This window comes from Anomaloglossus baeobatrachus, chromosome 12, assembly GCF_048569485.1.
Source record: "Anomaloglossus baeobatrachus isolate aAnoBae1 chromosome 12, aAnoBae1.hap1, whole genome shotgun sequence".
Taxonomy (NCBI): domain Eukaryota; kingdom Metazoa; phylum Chordata; class Amphibia; order Anura; family Aromobatidae; genus Anomaloglossus; species Anomaloglossus baeobatrachus.
Genome location: NC_134364.1, coordinates 101,790,852 through 101,807,600, shown reverse-complemented (window position 1 = coordinate 101,807,600; position 16,749 = coordinate 101,790,852).

Below are 16,749 nucleotides of genomic sequence, written 5' to 3'. Positions count from 1 at the left end.
TAGGACCCAGGAGGAGAGCTGAACAGGGTGTGCAGGTAGCTAGGACCCAGGAGGAGGGCTGAACAGGGTGTGCAGGCAGCTAGGACCTAGGCGAAGAGCTGAACAGGGTGTGCAGGCAGCTAGGACCTAGGAGAAGAGCTGAACAGGGTGTGCAGGCAGCTAGGACCCAGGAGGAGAGCTGAACAGGGTGTGCAGGCAGCTAGGACCCAGGAGGAGAGCTGAACAGGGTGTGCAGGCAGCTAGGACCCAGGAGGAGGGCTGAACAGGGTGTGCAGGCAGCTAGGACCTAGGAGAAGAGCTAAACAGGGTGTGCAGGCAGCTAGGACCTAGGAGAAGAGCTGAACAGGGTGTGCAGGCAGCTAGGACCCAAGAGGAGAGCTGAGCAGGGTGTGCAGGCAGCTAGGACCCAGGAGGAGAGTGAACAGGGTGTGCAGGCAGCTAGGACCTAGGAGAAGAGCTAAACAGGGTGTGCAGGCAGCTAAGACCTAGGAGAAGAGCTGAACAGGGTGTGCAGGCAGCTAGGACCTAGGCGAAGAGCTGAACAGGGTGTGCAGGCAGCTAGGACCTAGGAGAAGAGCTGAACAGGGTGTGCAGGCAGCTAGGACCCAGGAGGAGAGCTGAACAGGGTGTGCAGGCAGCTAGGACCCAGGAGGAGAGCTGAACAGGGTGTGCAGGCAGCTAGGACCCAGGAGGAGGGCTGAACAGGGTGTGCAGGCAGCTAGGACCTAGGAGAAGAGCTAAACAGGGTGTGCAGGCAGCTAGGACCTAGGAGAAGAGCTGAACAGGGTGTGCAGGCAGCTAGGACCCAAGAGGAGAGCTGAGCAGGGTGTGCAGGCAGCTAGGACCCAGGAGGAGAGTGAACAGGGTGTGCAGGCAGCTAGGACCCAGGAGGAGGGCTGAACAGGGTGTGCAGGCAGCTAGGACCTAGGAGAAGAGCTGAACAGGGTGTGCAGGCAGCTAGGAGATAGGAGAAGAGCTGAACAGGGTGTGCAGGCAGCTAGGACCCAGGAGGAGAGCTGAACAGGGTGTGCAGGCAGCTAGGACCCAGGAGGAGAGTGAACAGGGTGTGCAGGCAGCTAGGACCCAGGAGGAGGGCTGAACAGGGTGTGAAGGCAGCTAGGACCTAGGAGAAGAGCTGAACAGGGTGTGCAGGCAACTAGGACCTAGGAGAAGAGCTGAACAGGGTGTGCAGGCAACTAGGACCCAGGAGGAGAGTGAACAGGGTGTGCAGGCAGCTAGGACCCAGGAGGAGGGCTGAACAGTGTGTGCAGGCAGCTAGGACCTAGGAGAAGAGCTGAACAGGGTGTGCAGGCAGCTAGGACCTAGGAGAAGAGCAGAACAGGGTGTGCAGGCAGCTAGGACCCAGGAGGAGAGCTGATTAGGGTGTGCAGGCAGTTAGGACCCAGGAGGAGAGCTGATTAGGGTGTGCAGGCAGCTAGGACCCAGGAGGAGAGCTGAACAGGGTGTGCAGGCAGCTAGGACCCAGGAGGAAGGCTGAACAGGGTGTGCAGGCAGCTAGGACCTAGGAGAAGAGCTGAACAGGGTGTGCAGGCAGCTAGGACCCAGGAGAAGAGCTGAACAGGGTGTGCAGGCAGCTAGGACCCAGGAGGAGAGCTGAACAGAGTGTGCAGGCAGATAGGACCCAGGAGGAGAGCTGAACAGGGTGTGCAGGCAGCTAGGACCCAGGAGGAGAGCTGAACAGGGTGTGCAGGCAGCTAGGACCTAGGAGAAGAGCTGAACAGGGTGTGCAGGCAGCTAGGACCTAGGAGAAGAGCTGAACAGGGTGTGCAGGCAGCTAGGAGCCAGGAGGAGAGCTGAACAGGGTGTGCAGGCAGCTAGGACCCAAAAGGAAAGCTGAACAGGGTGTGCAGGCAGCTAGGACCCAGGAGGAGGGCTGAACAGGGTGTGCAGGCAGCTAGGACCTAGGAGAAGAGCTGAACAGGGTGTGCAGGCAGCTAGGACCTAGGAGAAGAGCTGAACAGGGTGTGCAGGCAGCTAGGACCAAGGAGGAGAGCTGAACAGGGTGTGCAGGCAGCTAGGACCCAGGAGGAGAGCTGAACAGGGTGTGCAGGCAGCTAGGACCCAGGAGGAGGGCTGAACAGGGTGTGCAGGCAGCTAGGACCTAGGAGAAGAGCTGAACAGGGTGTGCAGGCAGCTAGGACCTAGGAGAAGAGCTGAACAGGGTGTGCAGGCAGCTAGGACCCAGGAGGAGAGCTGAACAGGGTGTGCAGGCAGCTAGGACCCAGGAGGAGAGCTGAACAGGGTGTGCAGGCAGCTAGGACCCAGGAGGAGGGCTGAACAGGGTGTGCAGGCAGCTAGGACCCAGGAGGAGAGCTGAACAGGGTGTGCAGGCAGCTAGGACCCAGGAGGAGAGTGAACAGGGTGTGCAGGCAGCTAGGACCCAGGAGGAGAGCTGAACAGGGTGTGCAGGCAGCTAGGATCCAGGAGGAGAGTGAACAGGGTGTGCAGGCAGCTAGGACCCAGGAGGAGGGCTGAACAGGGTGTGCAGGCAGCTAGGACCTAGGAGAAGAGCTGAACAGGGTGTGCAGGCAGCTAGGACCCAGGAGGAGAGCTGAACAGGGTGTGCAGGCAGCTAGGACCCAGGAGGAGGGCTGAACAGGGTGTGCAGGCAGCTAGGACCTAGGAGAAGAGCTGAACAGGGTGTGCAGGCAGCTAGGACCCAGGAGAAGAGCTGAACAGGGTGTGCAGGCAGCTAGGACCCAGGAGGAGAGCTGAACAGGGTGTGCAGGCAGCTAGGACCCAGGAGGAGAGCTGAACAGGGTGTGCAGGCAGCTAGGACCCAGGAGGAGAGCTGAACAGGGTGTGCAGGCAGCTAGGACCCAGGAGGAGGGCTGAACAGGGTGTGCAGGCAGCTAGGACCTAGGAGAAGAGCTAAACAGGGTGTGCAGGCAGCTAGGACCTAGGAGAAGAGCTGAACAGGGTGTGCAGGCAGCTAGGACCCAGGAGGAGAGCTGAACAGTGTGTGCAGGCAGCTAGGACCCAGGAGGAGAGCTGAAAAGGGTGTGCAGGCAGCTAGGACCCAGGAGGAGAGTGAACAGGGTGTGAAGGCAGCTGGGACCCAGGAGGAGGGCTGAACAGGGTGTGCAGGCAGCTAGGACCTAGGAGAAGAGCTGAACAGGGTGTGCAGGCAGCTAGGACCTAGGAGAAGAGCTGAACAGGGTGTACAGGCAGCTAGGACCCAGGAGGAGAGCTGAACAGGGTGTGCAGGCAGCTAGGACCCAGGAGGAGGGCTGAACAGGGTGTGCAGGCAGCTAGGACCCAGGAGGAGAGCTGAACAGGGTGTGCAGGCAGCTAGGACCCAGGAGGAGGGCTGAACAGGGTGTGCAGGCAGCTAGGACCTAGGAGAAGAGCTGAACAGGGTGTGCAGGCAGCTAGGACCCAGGAGAAGAGCTGAACAGGGTGTGCAGGCAGCTAGGACCCAGGAGGAGAGCTGAACAGGGTGTGCAGGCAGCTAGGACCCAGGAGGAGATCTGAACAGGGTGTGCAGGCAGCTAGGACCCAGGAGGAGAGCTGAACAGGGTTTGCAGGCAGCTAGGACCCAGGAGGAGAGCTGAACAGGGTGTGCAGGCAGCTAGGACCCAGGAGGAGGGCTGAACAAGGTGTGCAGGCAGCTAGGACCTAGGAGAAGAGCTGAACAGGGTGTGCAGGCAGCTAGGACCTAGGAGAAGAGCTGAACAGGGTGTGCAGGCAGCTAGGACCCAGGAGGAGAGCTGAACAGGGTGTGCAGGCAGCTAGGACCCAGGAGGAGGGCTGAACAGGGTGTGCAGGCAGCTAGGACCTAGGAGAAGAGCTGAACAGGGTGTGCAGGCAGCTAGGACCTAGGAGAAGAGCTGAACAGGGTGTGCAGGCAGCTAGGACCCAGGAGGAGAGCTGAACAGTGTGTGCAGGCAGCTAGGACCCAGGAGGAGAGCTGAACAGGGTGTGCAGGCAGCTAGGACCCAGGAGGAGAGTGAACAGGGTGTGAAGGCAGCTGGGACCCAGGAGGAGGGCTGAACAGGGTGTGCAGGCAGCTAGGACCTAGGAGAAGAGCTGAACAGGGTGTGCAGGCAGCTAGGACCTAGGAGAAGAGCTGAACAGGGTGTACAGGCAGCTAGGACCCAGGAGGAGAGCTGAACAGGGTGTGCAGGCAGCTAGGACCCAGGAGGAGAGCTGAACAGGGTGTGCAGGCAGCTAGGACCCAGGAGGAGGGCTGAACAGGGTGTGCAGGCAGCTAGGACCTAGGAGAAGAGCTGAACAGGGTGTGCAGGCAGCTAGGACCCAGGAGAAGAGCTGAACAGGGTGTGCAGGCAGCTAGGACCCAGGAGGAGATCTGAACAGGGTGTGCAGGCAGCTAGGACCCAGGAGGAGAGCTGAACAGGGTGTGCAGGCAGCTAGGACCCAGGAGGAGAGCTGAACAGGGTGTGCAGGCAGCTAGGACCCAGGAGGAGGGCTGAACAAGGTGTGCAGGCAGCTAGGACCTAGGAGAAGAGCTGAACAGGGTGTGCAGGCAGCTAGGACCTAGGAGAAGAGCTGAACAGGGTGTGCAGGCAGCTAGGACCCAGGAGGAGAGCTGAACAGGGTGGGCAGGCAGCTAGGACCCAGGAGGAGAGCTGAACAGGGTGTGCAGGCAGCTAGGACCCAGGAGGAGGGCTGAACAGGGTGTGCAGGCAGCTAGGACCTAGGAGAAGAGCTGAACAGGGTGTGCAGGCAGTTAGGACCTAGGAGAAGAGCTGAACAGGGTGTGCAGGCAGCTAAGACCCAGGAGGAGAGCTGAACAGGGTGTGCAGGCAGCTAGGACCCAGGAGGAGAGCTGAACAGGGTGTGCAGGCAGCTAGGACCCAGGAGGAGGGCTGAACAGGGTGTGCAGGCAGCTAGGACCTAGGAGAAGAGCTGAACAGGGTGTGCAGGCAGCTAGGACCTAGGAGAAGAGCTGAACAGGGTGTGTAGGCAGCTAGAACCTAGGAGAAGAGCTGAACAGGGTGTGCAGGCAGCTAGGACCCAGGAGGAGAGCTGAACAGGGTGTGCAGGCAGCTAGGACCCAGGAGGAGGGCTGAACAGGGTGTGCAGGCAGCTAGGACCTAGGAGAAGAGCTGAACAGGGTGTGCAGGCAGCTAGGACCTAGGAGAAGAGCTGAACAGGGTGTGCAGGCAGCTAGGACCCAGGAGGAGAGCTGAACAGGGTGTGCAGGCAGCTAGGACCCAGGAGGAGAGCTGAACAGGGTGTGCAGGCAGCTAGGACCCAGGAGGAGGGCTGAACAGGGTGTGCAGGCAGCTAGGACCTAGGAGAAGAGCTGAACAGGGTGTGCAGGCAGCTAGGACCTAGGAGAAGAGCTGAACAGGGTGTGTAGGCAGCTAGAACCTAGGAGAAGAGCTGAACAGGGTGTGCAGGCAGCTAGGACCCAGGAGGAGAGCTGAACAGGGTGTGCAGGCAGCTAGGACCCAGGAGGAGAGCTGAACAGGGTGTGCAGGCAGCTAGGAACCAGGAGGAGGGCTGAACAGGGTGTGCAGGCAGCTAGGACCTAGGAGAAGAGCTGAACAGGGTGTGCAGGCAGCTAGGACCTAGGAGAAGAGATGAACAGAGTGTGCAGGCAGCTAGGACCCAGGAGGAGAGCTGAACAGGGTGTGCAGGCAGCTAGGACCCAGGAGGAGAGCTGAACAGGGTGTGCAGGCAGCTAGGACCCAGGAGGAGGGCTGAACAGGGTGTGCAGGCAGCTAGGACCTAGGAGAAGAGCTGAACAGGGTGTGCAGGCAGCTAGGACCTAGGAGAAGAGCTGAACAGGGTGTGCAGGCAGCTCAAGAGCTGAACAGGGTGTGCAGGCAGCTACGACCTAGGAGAAGAGCTGAACAGGGTGTGCAGGCAGCTAGGACCCAGGAGGAGAGCTGAACAGGGTGTGCAGGCAGCTAGGACCCAGGAGGAGGGCTGAACAGGGTGTGCAGGCAGCTAGGACCTAGGAGAAGAGCTGAACAGGGTGTGCAGGCAGCTAGGACCTAGGAGAAGAGCTGAACAGGGTGTGCAGGCAGCTAGGACCTAGGAGGAGAGCTGAACAGGGTGTGCAGGCAGCTAGGACCCAGGAGGAGAGCTGAACAGGGTGTGCAGGCATCTAGGACCCAGGAGGATGGCTGAACAGGGTGTGCAGGCAGCTAGGACCCAGGAGGAGAGCCGAAGAGGGTGTGCAGGCAGCTAGGACCCAGGAGGAGAGCTGAACAGGGTGTGCAGGCAGCTTAGACCCAGGAGGAGAGCTAAACAGGGTGTGCAGGCATCTAGGACCCAGGAGGAGGGCTGATCAGGGTGTGCAGGCAGCTAGGACCCAGGAGGAAAGCTGAACAGGGTGTACAGGCGGCTAGGACCCAGGAGGAGGGCTGAACAGGGTGCGCAGGCATCTAGGACCCAGGAGGAGGGCTAAACAGGGTGTGCAGTCAGCTAGGACCTAGGAGGAGAGCTGAACAGGGTGTGCAGGCAGCTAGGACCTAGGAGGAGAGCTGAACAGGGTGTGCAGGCAGCTAGGACCCAGGAGGAGAGCTGAACAGGGTGTGCAGGCAGCTAGGACACAGGAGGAGAGCTGAAGAGGGTGTGCAGGCGGCTAGGACCCAGGAGGAGATCTGAAGAGGGTGTGCAGGCGGCTAGGACCCAGGAGGAGAGCTGAACAGGGTGTGCAGGCAGCTAGGACCCAGGAGGAGAGCTGAACAGGGTGTGCAGGCAGCTAGGACCCAAGAGGAGGGCTGAACAGGGTGTGCAGGCGGCTAGGACCCAGGAGGAGAGCTGAACAGGGTGTGCAGGCAGCTAGGACCCAGGAGGAGGGCTAAACAGGGTGTGCAGGCAGCTAGGACCCAGGAGGAGATCTGAACAGGGTGTGCAGGCAGCTAGGACCCAGGAGGAGGGCTGAACAGGGTGTGCAGGCAGCTAGGACCCAGGAGGAGGGCTGAACAGGGTGTGCAGGCGGCTAGGACCCAGGAGTAGGGCTGAACAGGGTGCGCAGGCGGCTAGGACCCAGGAGGAGGGCTAAACAGGGTGTGCAGGCAGCTAGGACCTAGGAGGAGAGCTGAACAGGGTGTGCAGCTAAGGGTATGTTCACACATCAGGTTTTTGCTGTGCGGCACAATCCGGTGCCTTGTGGGAAAAACGCATCTGGGGTTTTTTTTGCCGCCGGGTGTGGTCTTTCCTCAAAGACTTTTATTAGCGCCGGATTGTGCCGCATGTACTTGCGTTTGATCCGGTTTTTGCCTGATGCGGCAAAAATTGTCACTCCGGCGGCCGTACATGACGCAGAAAGGAACGTTTTTTGCCAGCGGCAAAAAAATGCCTAACGCCGGGTGCGGCATGGTGCATAATGAAAGTCTATGCGAGCCGGATACGGTGTCATGCTTTAAATGCTGGAAGCGTATCCGGTTTTTACTTCTGAGCATGCCCAGAAGTGATATAAATTCATTGCTTGTCAGAAAATCAATCACTCACTCTCAAACTCTCTCTCTCACTCACTGACTGACTCACTGACTCATTCACTCACTCTCACCGATCACCAGCGCAGGGCTGCACGGCTGTCACACTGCTCCGGCGGCTTCTCCTGATTTTAAAATGCCGGCCGCTCATTATTCAATCTCGTATTCCCTGCTTTCCCCGCACACCGGCGCCTATGATTAGTTGCAGGCAGACACGCCCCCACGCTGAGTGACAGCTGTCTCACTGCAACCAATCACAGCCGCCGGTGGGCGGGTCTATATTGTGTAGTAAAATAAATAAATAATTACAAGAAAAACGGCGTGCGATTCCCCACCAATATTGATACCAGCCAAGATAAAGCCACACGGCTGAAGGCTGGTATTCTCAGGATAGGGAGCTCTACGTTATGGGGAGCCCCCCAGCCTAAAAATATCAGCCAACAGCCGCCCGGAATTGCCGCATCCATTAGATGCGACAGTCCCGGGACTCTACCCGGCTCTTCCCGAATTGCCCTGGTGCGGGGGTAATAAGGGGTTAATCATGGCAGGCGTCTATGAGACACCCCCAATGATTAACCTGTAAGTGAAAGTAAATAAACACATACACCCAAAAAAATCCTTTATTTGGAATAAAAGACAAAAAAAACCCTCTTTCACCATTTTATTAAAATCATCAAATACCCCTCCAGGTCCAACGTAATCCACAGAGGTCCCGCGACACTCTCAGCTCTACTACATGAAGCTGACAGGAATGTCAGTAGAACACCACCTCTCTCTATCAGCTCCATGCAGCAACTGAAGGGAGTCGCGCTGTCAGTGGTGACGTCACTGAGGTAATGCCGGGTTGTGTGCGGTGAAGATGCGTGCAGGGTAGTGCCGGCGTGCGGTAGTGCAGGGGTGTGCGGTAATGATGTGTGTGAGGTAGTGCCTGCCTGTGCGGTGATGATGCGTGCTGGGTAGTGCTGGCGTGTGCTGTGATGATGCGTGTGAGGTAGTGCCTGCCTGTGCGGTGATGATGCGTGCTGGGTAGTGCTGGCGTGTGCGGTGATGTGTGTGAGGTAGTGCCTGCCTGTGCGGTGATGATGCGTGTGAGGTAGTGCCTGCCTGTGCGGTGATGATGCGTGCTGGGTAGTGCAGGGGTGTGCGGTGATGATGCGTGTGAGGTAGTGCCTGCCTGTGCGGTGATGATGCGTGCTGGGTAGTGCTGGCGTGTGCGGTGATGATGCGTGTGAGGTAGTGCCGGTATTTGTGCAGTGATGGTGGGGTCTCTGTCTCTCTCTCAGCATAACAAAAAAAAACGGATCCGTCGTATCAGTTTTTTCACAATCTGAGACGGATCCGTTGCATCAGGCACAAACCGGATTGTGACTGATTGGAAAAAACTGATGTGTGAACTTAGCCTAAGGCTGCTTTCACACATCCGGTTTTTGCCGTGCAGCACAATACTGCGCTCTGCAGGAAAAACGCAACCGTTTTTTTTTTTCCGCCGGTTGCGGGTTTTCCTGCATAGACTTACATTAGTGCCGTATTGTGCCGCATGGGCTTGCGTTCGGTCCGGTTTTTGCCGCATGCAGCAGATTTAGCCGATGCAGCAGCCGGATGGAACCGTGCCTGGCATGTTTTTTTGTCCAGCAAAAAAAAACCGCATCGCGCCGCATCCGGCCGATGCGGCGTGATTTGCAATCAATGCCTATGGATGCCGCATGCGGTTTTTTCCACTGCGCATGCTCAGTAGCCTGCCGCAAGCGGCAAAAACCGGACGGGCCGCATGTAAAAAACTTATGCAAAGGATGCGGTTTTGTCGCCACATCCGTTGCATAGGTTTTAGAGCCGGATTGGCCGGCTCTGCAAAACCGGAGGTGTGAACTTAGCCTAAGATGCAGCAGCTCTGCCAGGCAGGAGATCATGTGGACGGTAGCTGATAGAAGCATTGGCAATGCTTCTATCTTTGCATATTACCGGCCAGTGCTGTGCACCTGCAGGAGAGGACACAAGTGGTAAGTACACACTGTCTTCTCCCCAATGTCCTGATCTACCGTGTGCCTGCAGCACTGAGAGGCAAACACTGCACACACGATAGATCAGGACACTGCACACACGGGAGTCAGAGTAACAGCTAGAGGAGCGCAGGCTCCGGACCGGAGGAGAGGGAGGAGGGGGGAGGGAGGGGAGGGAATCAGCGCTGGGGACATTCATTACCTTAGCAGCAGCAGCAGCACAGAGACTAGCGTAGCGCGCTCTGCTCTGTAATGCTCAAGACACGTGTTAGGATGGTAAGAGGGAAAAGCAGCGAGGCGGGGAGAGAGTGGGTGGGCGGAGCCACGGGATACGGACCTCCCGCCCGGGGCAACGGGACAAACAATGCAAAGCGTGATAGTCCCGCTGTATCCGGGACGGTTGGGAGGTATGTACTATAATCTGAGCACATACTCTTGTGGGGTGTATAATCCCTTTAAATATCGCACCTTTAAGGTGTCAACTCCAAATTTTTGAGGATAACTCTCTAAATAAAACACTTTAAAGACTTTTCCCATGTATTTCTATTGTAAAACCACTTTGCTGTTCATAGGTTCAGTCTTTTGGGTGTTTTTTTTCTCTCTTCAGGTTAACCCCTTTACCCCGGGGCGATTTTCCATTTTTCGTTTTCATTTTGTGCTCCCCTTCTTCCAAGATCCATAATTTTTTTGATATTTCATCAATATTACCATATGAGGTATGTATAGGATTACTTTTATCTAAGAAGTGAAAAAAAATGTAAAAATTTGTCAAAAAAAACCCCAAGTAATGCTTTTGTCGCCATTTTACGTGACCCGTAGCGGTCTCATTTTTCGGGATCTGGGGCTCAGTGACGTCTTATTCTTTGTGTCTTGAGCTGACGTCTTTAATTATACAATTTTTGTGTAGATGTGATGCTTTGATCCCCTGTTATTGCATTTTAATGCAACAAAAAAAACATAATTCTGGCTTTTTGAAATTGTTTCTCATATTATCCTTTACCGATTAGATTGGTTGATTTTATATTTTGATAGATCGGGCTTTTCTGCTACCAAATATGTGTATTTTTTATTGTTTTACTTTCAGTGGGACAAAAGGGGGTGATTTCAACTTTTAGGGGTTTATTTTTTTCATATATTTAAAGGGAACCTGTCAGGTAATTTGTGTTCTAACCTAGTAGCAGTATGATGTGTGTGCTAGTAACCCCTTCCTACTCATCCCTGTGTTGTAATAATGTGTAATGTGAATGTATAAAAATGTTTTTCATTACTTATGTGTTCCCTATTTAAATGAGGAGATGCTCTAGCCCCCTGGGCGTCGCATCGCCATGTGGGCGTAATACCATGGATTTACATCAGCGACGTGACCGTCGCTACTTGAGATCCCTCGCGTGCACACTTACCATTCCCGCAGCCTTGTTTACTTCTCGTCTTCAGACGCGCTCTGCACATGCTCAGAAGGCTCCTGCGGTTCCAGTCATGTGCAGTGCGCGTCTGAAGATGAGAAGCAAGCACCAAGATAACAAGGCTGAGGGAATGGTAAGTGCGCACGCGCGAGATCTCAAGGAGCAACGGGAATGTCACTGGTGTAAATCCATGGTATCACAATCACAGGGGCGTGATACCACGGAAAACATGCAAACGCCCACAGGGTGATGCGACGCCCAGGGGACTAGAGCATCTCCTCATTTAAATAGGGTACACATACAGTTAGGTCCAGAAATCTTTGGACAGTGACACAATTTTCGCGAGTTGGGCTCTGCATGCCACCACATTGGATTTGAAATGAAACCTCTACAACAGAATTCAAGTGCAGATTGTAACAATTAATTTGAAGGTTTGAACAAAAATATCTGATAGAAATTGTAGGAATTGTCACATTTCTTTACAAACACTCCACATTTTAGGAGGTCAAAAGTAATTGGACAAATAAACCAAACCCAAACAAAATATTTTTAATTTCAATATTTTGTTGTGAATCCTTTGGAGGCAATCACTGCCTTAAGTCTGGAACCCATGGACATCACCAAACGCTGGGTTTCCTCCTTCTTAATGCTTTGCCAGGCCTTTACAGCCGCAGCCTTCAGGTCTTGCTTGTTTGTGGGTCTTTCCGTCTTAAGTCTGGATTTGAGCAAGTGAAATGCATGCTCAATTGGGTTAAGATCTGGTGATTGACTTGGCCATTGCAGAATGTTCCACTTTTTTGCACTCATGAACTCCTGGGTAGCTTTGGCTGTATGCTTGGGGTCATTGTCCATCTGTACTATGAAGCGCCGTCCGATCAACTTTGTGGCATTTGGCTGAATCTGGGCTGAAAGTATATCCCGGTACACTTCAGAATTCATCCGGCTACTCTTGTCTGCTGTTATGTCATCAATAAACACAAGTGACCCAGTGCCATTGAAAGCCATGCATGCCCATGCCATCACGTTGCCTCCACCATGTTTTACAGAGGATGTGATGTGCCTTGGATCATGTGCCGTTCCCTTTCTTCTCCAAACTTTTTTCTTCCCATCATTCTGGTACAGGTTGATCTTTGTCTCATCTGTCCATAGAATACTTTTCCAGAACTGAGCTGGCTTCATGAGGTGTTTTTCAGCAAATGTAACTCTGGCCTGTCTATTTTTGGAATTGATGAATGGTTTGCATCTAGATGTGAACCCTTTGTATTTACTTTCATGGAGTCTTCTCTTTACTGTTGACTTAGAGACAGATACACCTACTTCACTGAGAGTGTTCTGGACTTCAGTTGATGTTGTGAACGGGTTCTTCTTCACCAAAGAAAGTATGTGGCGATCATCCACCACTGTTGTCATCCGTGGACGCCCAGGCCTTTTTGAGTTCCCAAGCTCACCAGTCAATTCCTTTTTTTCTCAGAATGTACCCGACTGTTGATTTTGCTACTCCAAGCATGTCTGCTATCTCTCTGATGGATTTTTTCTTTTTTTTCAGCCTCAGGATGTTCTGCTTCACCTCAATTGAGAGTTCCTTAGACCGCATGTTGTCTCGTCACAGCAACAGCTTCCAAATGCAAAACCATTCACCTGTAATCAACCCCAGACCTTTTAACTACTTCAATGATTACAGGTTAACGAGGGAGACGCCTTCAGAGTTAATTGCAGCCCTTAGAGTCCCTTGTCCAATTACTTTTGGTCCCTTGAAAAAGAGGAGGCTATGCATTACAGAGCTATGATTCCTAAACCCTTTCTCCGATTTGGATGTGAAAACTCTCATATTGCAGCTGGGAGTGTGCACTTTCAGCCCATATTATATATATAATTGTATTTCTGAACATGTTTTTGTAAACAGCTAAAATAACAAAACTTGTGTCACTGTCCAAATATTTCTGGACCTAACTGTAGGTAATAAAACACATTTTTATACATTCACATTATTACAACACAGGGATGGGTAGGAAGGGGTTACTAGCTCACACATCATACTGCTACTAGGTTAGAACACATAAATTACCTGACAGGTTCCCTTTAAAAACTTTTTGTTGCCTTTTTTTTCTTGATTTTACTACTCTATGCCTGTACTGTCCAATCACTTCTGCTGTGCAGAGCAATGCTTCATTAAGGCCTCCTTCACACGAGCACGGTCCGTGGTGTGTGTGTGCATGTGCGTGTGTGTGTTCCATGTGCTGTCTTTGATGCTAAACTACTAGGTGTCACTAGCTACAATTAGTAAGTAGTGAATGGAGGAATAGTCAATAAACCGGAGGTCAGAAGCCAGGAGGTAACATCAGGACACAGGGAGAAAGCAGAGCCGAGGTCAGGGTACAAACTGGAGGTCAGAAGCCAGGGGGTAATGTCAGGGTAAGGAGAACGGGCAGAGAAAGGTAACTAAGGTCTGGGGTAGAGGGACAAGATCAGAGCGGTACACTTACGAGAGCCAGAAGTACAAACTGCAGAACAGGAACTATGACTGGCGGCGTTCTACGTGAAATTGCTCCATAATGAAGCAGAGAAATCACCCGGTACGAGGAGCCAGGGAACAGTCCCTTCCCAGCATCAATGCAGGACCCAATGCTGGAAAACAACCCGACCACCGAGCTCAATATGACAACAGAGCACCAGCTCTGCAGGAGAGCAGAGCAGCCAATCAGAACCAAGACACTGTCCCTGTGCTATCCGTGTACCATCAAAATAGCACATGGACAGCATGAGCTGGTGTACTTACCTGTCTCCGGCGCTGCTGTTACTTCCGAGTCCACAGTGAGTGCAGTGAATTTGCAATGAGCAATAAGTGGGCCCAGAAGTAACAGCAGAGGCAGAGACAGCAGCCCCAGAGACAGGTAAGTATAACAATTCTTTATTTTTATGTCACCTGTGTTTTCTCCAGTACGTATCACTCTGTTGTCACACAGATCACATTAGTGTGCGGTCCATGCTGCCGACAGAAAATGGATACGTCGCCTTGTGGAGCACACAGTCATGCAGTGCATGATACAACAGGGACGTGTTCACAGACCCATTCGTTTAAATAGATCTATATGTGTAGGTGTGTCCGGTACATGTGAAAACGGACAGCACATGTACCGGAGATGTCGCGGGAGGGGAGGACCCGCCGCTGCGCTTGCTCGCTAACGGGTCCGGCGCTGCTGCGGCTGCTGCTGCTCGGTGGCTCAAGCGGTGGGCCGGATCCGGGGACTCGAGCGGCGCTCCTCGCCCGTGAGTGAAAGGGGGTGGTTGGTTTGGGGGATTTAGTCCATGACGCCACCCACGGGTTGTGGTGAAGATGGGCACCACCGCTGCTGGTGACGGGGATCCTGGGAGCGATGGTGGGGAGCATCTGGGATGTTGTTTTCCCCCTCCGTGGGTAGGGGTCGGTGGTCCCGGGGCCCGGTGGTGTGACGGGGAGGCAGGGTTGGTGAGGTGCAGGGTTGCAGGGACAGCGCGGCGCGGTGCCGGATGGCACGGGTGTACTCACTCAGTAAGAGATGCACAAAGTCCTCGGTAAACCAAACGGCTGGATGGACGGGTCCCGCAGCCGGCTGCAGTGTCTCTTCCCGGACAGGTAATGGCGGCTGTCTTTCCCTGCACCTTTGTGTACTTGTTTGACTACGATGGATCCCCAATGGTGGTACGCTCCCCGGTGTATGGATGCCAGAGGAGCCCGTTTGCCCGCAAGCGCTGGCCCTTGGGTCTCTAGCCTTAGGCGGTAGCTGTATACCCTCACGGTGTGGGCGGTTGCCTTCTATCTGGTCTTTGGCTGTTAGGAAACCCCTGGGGTTCCGGTCACACTCAGATTTGACTATTGTCGGCGGCTCCAAGCCTGGTCGGGGTCCGATGGCCCTGCCTGTACATGCTGGCTTCACTTCGCTCCCCGGTCGGTACCCCGGTCCTACGGTTCCGCGTTGCTTCACCACTCCTGCAGACGGCCACCACTGTCTGCCAACCTTGCTGTCAGTGCCTGGGTCACAAACCCAGACACCCTTCACTTGACTCTCACTTTCACCTCCAAACTCCAACACTACTCTCTCACTTTTCCCGCCTCCAGGCCTGTGAACTCCTTGGTGGGTGGGGCCAACCGCTTGGCTCCGCCCCACCTGGTGTGGACATCAGACCCTGGAGGGAGGCAACAAGGGTTTTGTTTGGCTAATGTTACTGTCTAGTGGGGGTGGGGGTGTATGAGTGTTACCTGTGACGACCTGGCTAGTCCAGGGCACCACAGAGACACGGATGTGTGAAGGAGGCCTAGAGGCCCAGCTACACGCAATGACGAATTAACGATATATCGCCGGGGTCACGGATTCCGTGACGCACATCCGGCATCGTTAGCGACGTCGTTGCATGTGACACCAATGAGCGACTGTTAATGATGGAAAATACTCACCAAATCGTCCATTGCTGAAACGTCGTTCATTTTCAAAAAATCGTTGATTGTTTAGGACGCAGGTTGTTCGTCGTTCCCGAAGCAGCACACATAGCTACGTGTGACACCTCGGGAACGACGAACTACAGCTTACCTGCGGCTGCCGGCAATGAGGAAGGAAGGAGGTGGGCGGAATGTTACGGCCACTCATCTCCACCCCTCCGCTTCTATTGGGCGACCGCTTTTAGTGATGCTGCTGTGACGCAGCACAAACCGCCCCCTTAGAAAGGAGGCGGTTCGCCGGTCACAGCGACGTCGCTAGGCAGGTAAGTCCGTATGAGGGGCTCCTAACGATATTGTGCACCACGGCAGCGATTTGCCCGTGACGCACAAACGACGGGGGCAGGTACGCTCGCTAGCGATATCACTGCATGTGACGGGACCTTAAGGCTGTGTGGTTGGTTTATGCTGTCAGTTCTTGGCTGGCCAACTCCCTTTAATGAAAACTCTGACTTTCTTTATTTTCAGGTTTCATCCTTGAAGAATGAAAGAAGCTCACCAATTAATCTGGAAACTCATACAAATATCCAGACTGTGACTTTCCTTGTGACAAATCTCAATGTAGTTTTTGATCTTGATGTTTGCGTAGCACCCCTGAAACCATCAGGGAGCTACAAGGTTCTGCATCCCCACCACGATGCAGGGCCTACCCTCTAAGGCCCCGGGAGACCAGTGCTGGTCACACACAAATACTCCAGGTAATCCCAGTTTTCCCCAACAATCCCCCATACAATGGTGCAAATCTAGGGTCGGACCAATGGATGGACGCCTAGAGGTGGAGCCACTCCAGTCCACTAGTTGACTAGGTGGGAGGGGCAGACAGTGGACAGTCGGTCAGAGGAGTGAAGGTGGACGTGAGGAGACACACTGACAAGGAGTTGACAGTAACCTGGTGCCCAGGAGGGTAGTTGCCAGTGGAGTACGGTGGAGTACTCGGAACTACGCACCAACGGGGTACAGGACCTTAGGTCAGGCATAAAGCTCTAGGCAGGCCTGTTAACACCTGCACAGCGAGGGGACCATCAAGGACCTAGCTGACTGTAAAAATCCGAGACTCAGTAGCAAAGAGAGAGCCGGTGACAGGACCAGAGACTCCAACCCCACAGGGTTCACTCTTCTGTCAGGCGGACAGCAGTGGAAAGAAACACCACCGGACGGGAACCCCCAGTTGCTCTACGCCATGGGGACCCACGAACCAGAGACAGGTGCAGAGGAAGAAGGTACCAGATTACTAACTGGCACTGGGACAAAGGGGACCTGAAGGTGAAACCAGCCGTCCTCGGGTGACCAGTTACCACCAGAAAGTGATTAAAGAACCAGTTGCACTGAACCCCTTGTGTGGCCTATCTTCTTCCGACACCCGTCACATCATCTACCTTCTGGGGTCCGGCCCTGCTTGAGGAGGGTCTAACATCCAGGCTGCCATTAACACCAGCCCCAGT